The sequence below is a fragment of the Lates calcarifer genome, linkage group LG1 (assembly GCF_001640805.2).
Source record: "Lates calcarifer isolate ASB-BC8 linkage group LG1, TLL_Latcal_v3, whole genome shotgun sequence".
Taxonomy (NCBI): domain Eukaryota; kingdom Metazoa; phylum Chordata; class Actinopteri; family Centropomidae; genus Lates; species Lates calcarifer.
In genome coordinates, this window is record NC_066833.1 from 4801435 (window position 1) to 4808573 (window position 7139).

Consider the following 7139-nt stretch of genomic DNA (forward strand, 5'->3'; position numbering starts at 1 on the left):
ACCGAAGCCGTTCTGGGCACCACCTAAGCCAAATTAATGTAAAATCTTTGTGGAGATCAAAAATAACTACATGACTTTTCTTAGATCCTATGTTTGTAGTTGGACCCCAGTGAACTTCAGTGAACAGGTTTTGTCTTTCAGCTTTTTGGGTGTTACATATTTATTATCTCCCCTACCTTTTCCAAAATTTTTACACATTTGTGGTAATAATAATGGTCCACAAATGATGTTAAATTGCATTGAAAATATAAACTTTTCTTTTACACCCCTATCAAATCTGTGCACCTAAGTCCTGCACAAATGTACGGAAAACACTATGTATGGTGTTCAGTCTTGGAAGCTGTAGCAACATTATACATTGGCATTAGAAATTTAAAGAAGATGGGGTTTATTGCAGGGTTGTGGACTGCCTTACGTGGAATACGTTTCAGTGTCACATGACACTTTCCAAGATTTGCAGAAATGAAATAAATGATAAAGAACTGAACAAGATGAGCAATGTAAATTTTTAATTTATGATCTGAAAGCATTATGTGCAGGACACCTAGATCCTTCATCTTAACTTACTGATAAATCAATAGTTTATTCTAGTCCTTTATAGATGTGACCATGTAAATATTTCCAAAAAGTAAATAAAAAATAATGATCATTTTCCTGTCAGTGTGGTGTGATGGAAAACACATCATAGAAATCTCAGATTACAGTTTTGCCTCTTTGTAGAGAACACTGATAACAGTTCTCTGTTCTTGTCTTCAGGTGTTGCTGCCTGCTGAGGCAAACATGGATGACGTGCCACTTGGACTCCTCTGTCAGTGCCAGTTCTACAGATGCCACGTTCTTCTGCTCAGGACTGCAGATGTGCTTGAGGGTAACATAGTTACCCTGATGCATTTGTTGTGCCTTTTGTACTGATTTATGTTAGACTTTTTGTTTGACGACAAATACAGCTGTTAAAGTTATACTCCAACAAATGTATTTTAAGTAGTAAAAGTGTAGGAGTCATGCTACATGCTAATATGCTGAGTTGAGCCTAGTCACATGATCAAACAGTGTCAAAGCAGCAGAGGCAAAAGCAATTTTTTGCATAATTTAAATGTATCAATCGGTTTGTTTGTTTGTTGTTTCATTCACATTTCATTTGTCAGCGCTAAATAACAGACTTCCCATGCACCTGTGCTTTGCTGGTTAATCTCATTTTTGACTTGAAATACAGTTTCCAAATGACTTAGGTACACCACTTGACTCATTCTAAAAGTCCTCATGAAGACTGGGAGAGGGCAGTGTTCCTAACTTGAGGGTCTGAGAGAGCCATGTGCTCTAACACCATCTCATCCAACTGCCCCAGTGTTAGAGCACCAGTCTGCATGGTGTTCTGCAGCAGTCTGTCTCTCATACAATACACAAGTGGCCCACTACCAGTGCTCATGAGGATATTGTGAATGACTTTAAAGGTGTACCTATGTTCCTTTGGATAATCTGTGTTGAAGGTAAAAAAAAAAAGATTACGATGCCAGTCCTCATCCTTTCATCAAACACATCCTCCTCATTTGTGGCCTGTACAAGAGATCAGAGAGAGAGAAAAAGAAAACAGCATTTACCAACTTTGTTACAGAATGGTTGCATCAAGAGTATGTCTCAATTGTCAGATGTAAACCAAAATTTTACATTTGTAGTATCAGGCGTTGAATGTTTATCTCTATATTATTTTCCAGGATTACGTACTTTCATTCATGCAACTTTTATGTTTTTCATTTTGATACTGAAGATAATTAGATGTATTACTTTGGTTGGAATATAAAACAAGATCACAGATTAAAAATCAGACAAATATTTTTTACGCAAAAAGATTTAAAAAGTGTGCAACATGTTGGACAAAATGTCAGTTACTTTACACCTAAATAAGATGCATAGCTGCTTTCCTCACAGCTTCACACAAACCTTTCTATAAACCAAGATCACAGGGGTCGCCAAGTAAGTTTGGTCTTGGGCCAGTTTTTTGCTAAGCCATCAGATTGTAGGCCAGAACATAATCAAAGACTAATTTAAGAAACTGATTAATTAAAAAATTAGCCTGCTTTGTTACTGTTCTCATGTGCAGCACTGTGGCCCACAGTCACAATAAGCATTCGTCAGATGGGGGTAAGTTCTCTGTTTGGACGTTACAGATATTTTGTAAAATATAAAAATATATGTGGTGGGGAGATATTATTATGAGATATTATTGCTTGCCTGTGACCAAAGCTGTGAGGTACACTATGGCAGTAAAATGGCAAAGACCCTGGAGAAGATGCCAGATAAACACAGGAAATGGACAATTGTCTAAAAATCAGATTTTTTGAGAATATTTTTTTTTTGTCATCTGTAGTGAATAGCCATTTATTATATGTTTAGAACATTTCATGACCTACAAATGTGAGATAGAAATAATTAAATAATGCTTACCTCCACAGTCTTGAAGAAAAAATAGGAATCTTGAGAAAAATGAGAAAGGCCCAGCAGAAGAACAGTCCCCTTCTTTTGTGTGGGGGTCTAGTCAGAGAAGAGAAAAAGACAGATTGTTTATGGATCACCTTCTTCTTGCAAACATTCTAAAATTACAATGGTTTGTTACAGGATTCCATCAATATATGGTGGCATGGTATGGTCAAAATTTCTGTAAAGTGAGTACAAGATAAAGTGATCTCCAAAAGCCAGAAACATTCTTTTCAACATTTCAACGCAAGATTGTTTTGTTGTTTGTTTGTTTTATGCAATGGAGTGACAAAAAAAAAAAGGGAAAAGAGCTCCATGCAAAAGTTTGGGCACCCTAAAGAGATTTAAGCTCTTAAATAACTTTTACCAAGGTCTCAAACATTTCTTAGCTTGTTAGGTCTATGACTTGTTCCTACTGCTCGTAGGACTGCCAGAAAGCAAATCAAAACCCCTGTTCAACTGCAAAAGACCTTCAGGAAGACTTAGCAGACTCTGGAGTGGTGGTGTACTGGTCTACTCTGCAGTGACACCTGCTCAAATATGACCTTCATGGGAAACTTTCCTGTCCCCTCACCACAAAATTCATTGTCGGAGATGAAGGTAAAAAGAGGATGTATAATGATGTATAATAATGGTCCTAAAACCACCTCAAAATCCACAATGGACTACCTTCAAGACAGAACTGACAGACTCTTAGCTGGCTACAAAAAGCATTTACTGATTGTGCCCAAACTTTTGCTTCAGGTCCTTTGCCTTTTTTTTTTTTTTTTTCTTTTTTTTTTTTGAAACTGTAAAAGATGGAACAACAACAAAAAAAAAAAAACATAAAATAAAATAATTTTTGGGCTTTATGGATTTTTTTTTCCTGACCAAATGTTGACCAAAACTATGTGGATAGCCTAAACCATAACATTAACACAAATCCAAAAATTTAGCCTTGTAATTGTGGCCTTTAGATGCACAGAAACATGGGAAAACAATTAACTGTTGAACACTTCCGTCATCATCAAGCTATGTCGTAAGCCTTGTCAGGCCCACTATGCCACTTTTTGTATAGCTTGAGGAACCTTGCCAGATACTGATCATATTGTCATTGGTAACTCCTCTAGTGTCATCTTCAGTCAGGATGATGCAGAGCAGTGTGATGAATCGCTTTCAAAAGGAAAAACAAAGAACACAAACTTAACATGAACATAATTTCAAAGGCAGGAAATAACTCATTATCAATAAATACTTTGGAGCAGTCACTGACAACTTCTGAGGCAGTCTTTAAAAAGGAGCAGCAACATTTGTACTTCCTGAGGAAGTTAAATGTTTTTAATGTGGACAGAAAAAATATGTCCTTGTTCTACAAGTCATTCAATCCATGTTCTTATTTTCTCTATCACTGCCTGGTGCAGCAACTTGAACATCAAAAAACCACCTGAGCCATACTGAGAAGGTGGCTGGCAGGTGATGGGTGCCCTACAAACCTTACAGACCTTAGGTAGACCCAATATTCAATATTAAATAAAACATTATGAAATAATAATATGAATTATTTTTGTGAATGAACTATGAAATATTTATCAGAACTCATCATCACTTATTTTAGAGCTACTTTTTACGAGGAGAGTTTTTTAAAAATCAAATTTAATTTCATGATACCATTGTTCCTACTGTCACTTATCTTATAATGTCATTTTTCACAACAGTGGAACTAACCTAACAACCTAGATGGCTGCGTGAATAGAAATAAAAGTAAATGATGACATTATGCTCATTTGCAGAAGCAGCTTTTGAGTTTACTTAGAAGTATTTTAGCAAATAAATTTGGTAGTGTTGAGCTGGGTAACAGAGGCAGTGACTGGTGAAGGCTCCACTGAACCCAAAAATAACATGAAAATGGCATTATTAAATAAATCAGACTTATGAAAATGAAGATACAGACTTATAAAATTATATCATTAGATCCACTGATCCAAAATGATGAGCATTTCATGAGAATGTTAAGTTTTAATTACTAAATGATCTCAAAATGTGTTAATTTACTCTGAACTTCACTTCACTGATATTATTTGAGTCATATTTTATTTAATATTTATTGCTCTGGGGCTCATAAGAAAGGGGATGGGCAGAATGTATCAAAAGTAGACAGCAAGTGGGATGTCTAATCTGCTAGGGCCATTTCATTATTACTGAAGTATGAGAAATCTGCTTAACTTTTCCTTTATCATTAAGGCAAGACAGCAATTCTGTAACCTGAGTTGAGTTGACTTAAACAAACTTGAGTCAAACAATTGTGGGGAGGAGACCCTGGGGTAAACCGAGAAATCACTTGGAGGAATTACATATTCCCAGGAGGAACTGGAAAACGTTGCTGGCGAGACAGACATCTGAAATACCCTGCTTAGCCTGCAGCTACAGCAGCCTCACCCTGGATAGGTGGAGGAAAATGGATGGATGGGTGGATAGAGGTGCTTGCCTCTGAAATGAAGCAAAGCAGACATAGGCTGTGATACACATCAGTTTCTAAACTTAAAGTGTCTTCATCAATATTACAGCTGTGCTGCCTTAATGCCAATTAAAGCACCAATTTCATAAAATTTACTGTTCTGGATGGCTAATTCAGACACATGCAAGTCTGCTTGGATTTGCAAAAGGCATCACAGGCTTGCCAAAACTGGCAAGCCTGTGATGATTTTTTCCCCTATAGTATCAAACAAACTAGCACTTATTTCAGCAAGTCCTGTGTTCTGCTCTGTAAAATTGCTGTTTTTGTCAAGAGTCGGTAGTGATATAGCAATGTTTCTGGTTAAATAAAAAACAACTTACTCTTTAACAACAAGGTCTATCTCTGTAGGAATCCTATCCTACACTTCTGATAACAATCTGAGCCTGTCAGTGGCAAAAACAAGCACTTTAGTGGATGTACTTTACTGCAGACAATGGCTGGGCTCAGTACTACACAGACTCTAAAGATTTTTGGACCTATCAATCATTAACCCCCAAACACATGGGAAAATAAGGCCCATATTTAAAAAATACCTGTTATCCTGGCACCATATTTTATGGTCATATTGTCCACCAGACATTTTAGCTGTATATTTTCATCTAATGGACAACTACACATAATACCAGCTAATGTAGACTCTGATCTGGACCATGTAATTCCACTATCTCTGCAGTTCTGTTATTATGGAAGCTCACACATCTTGTTCAACATATTGACTGCAAGAATTGAAAATTAAGTCAGGGTGGAGCTACCATTTTTAATTTTAAGGAGAAACAATTCTACAATACCATTACAGGAAGAAAGTGCTATACAGACACATGGGAGTACTTTTTGTAAGCTGCTATGTATAACCTGTGTCCACCAACATAACCTTCTCACACTAGATAATATAGTGAGCAAAACAGTCACGAATCACACCAACATAACCCAAGCGTCAAATAACTAAACAAAAAGAATAGAATTATGTATTCCTGAAAGTGTTCTGCTGGCACACACAATAGAAAACACCCACTTAAACGTAAGAGGAGAGGGCACGATGGAAACAGCTAGTTAACATCAGCTGGTTAGTAACGGCAGTCCAACATGTATCGAATAAAAATTATTTAACGCAAGTCTGTAAGCATGACCATATCTTGGCTCGCCCCTTAACCCATTTTTTCACCTCAGTGGCTGTCAATGGCAGCAATGCAAGTGAAGTGATTACATGAGGTCAAGACACACAACAACAAACATAGCCTAGCCAAAAGATTCCTTTAACACCGGTCCAGTCACTACAAATATTGCTGACATGAATGTCCACCTAAATCATATGGCTTGTAAACTTACACACAACCTTAAACGGCAAATTCGAATTGTAAATGCTTATTAGCTGGGTTAGCTTGTCAACAACAGTGGTCAGTGGTCAGCAAAACTAAGAAATAACTAATCCACCCATCAAGAATTTTCTGTATAGTCTGATCAAACATTTCACTCAAAACGTACATCAATTTGCTAGACAGAAAACCCAGACTGTGCTCATTCATTCAGCAGCAGTGCAGACTTTACAGAGGTAACTTTCCAGCACCTAATCTCTGATTGCTGAAAGCGACATGACATAAAATAGAAGTACAAAACAGAGTGTGAAATACAGGCTGCAAAATAAAAGTGCTTTGACATGCCCTGCCTCAACTAGAGGAAGCAGCATTCTGCTGTTGTAAGATAGGCAGGAAAAGATGGGGACAAAAAGCTTACAGCACCTGGTATTCCCAGGCAGTCTCCCATCCAAGTACTAACTAGGCCCGACCCTGCTTAGCTCCCGAGATCAGACGTGCTCAGGATGGTGTGGCCATAAGCTACAGCAGCTGGTGAAGACAGACCCTTTATACATGCAAAAATAACACTGACAGATCTGTTCTTTCACAAAGCAATCAACAATAATAATAATTGGCAGCAAGGCTGAATGGTGTCACCATACCCATCTCTCTTTAGGGGGTAAAGAAAAGACATTATCATTAGCCATTAGATATTATTAGCAGTGTAGGATGCACAATTGCAACCTAGGCTATTTATTTTGACCATTCTTTCTTTAAAACCTGTCTCTCACTAGTCTCCTAACTTTCTTTCTTTCTACTTATTCTACACTGCTATTTTGCTCCACTACAGTGGATACAGTTATAAAATTGTTGACTTTTCA

General features: G+C 37.2%; 1 pseudogene; it reads right to left on the minus strand.

Annotated features, from left to right (window-relative positions):
* Positions 1 to 6690: 6690 nt before the first annotated feature.
* LOC127142850 (uncharacterized) lies at positions 6691 to 6799 on the minus strand (annotated as a pseudogene).
* Between the last annotated feature and the right edge of the window lie 340 nt (positions 6800 to 7139).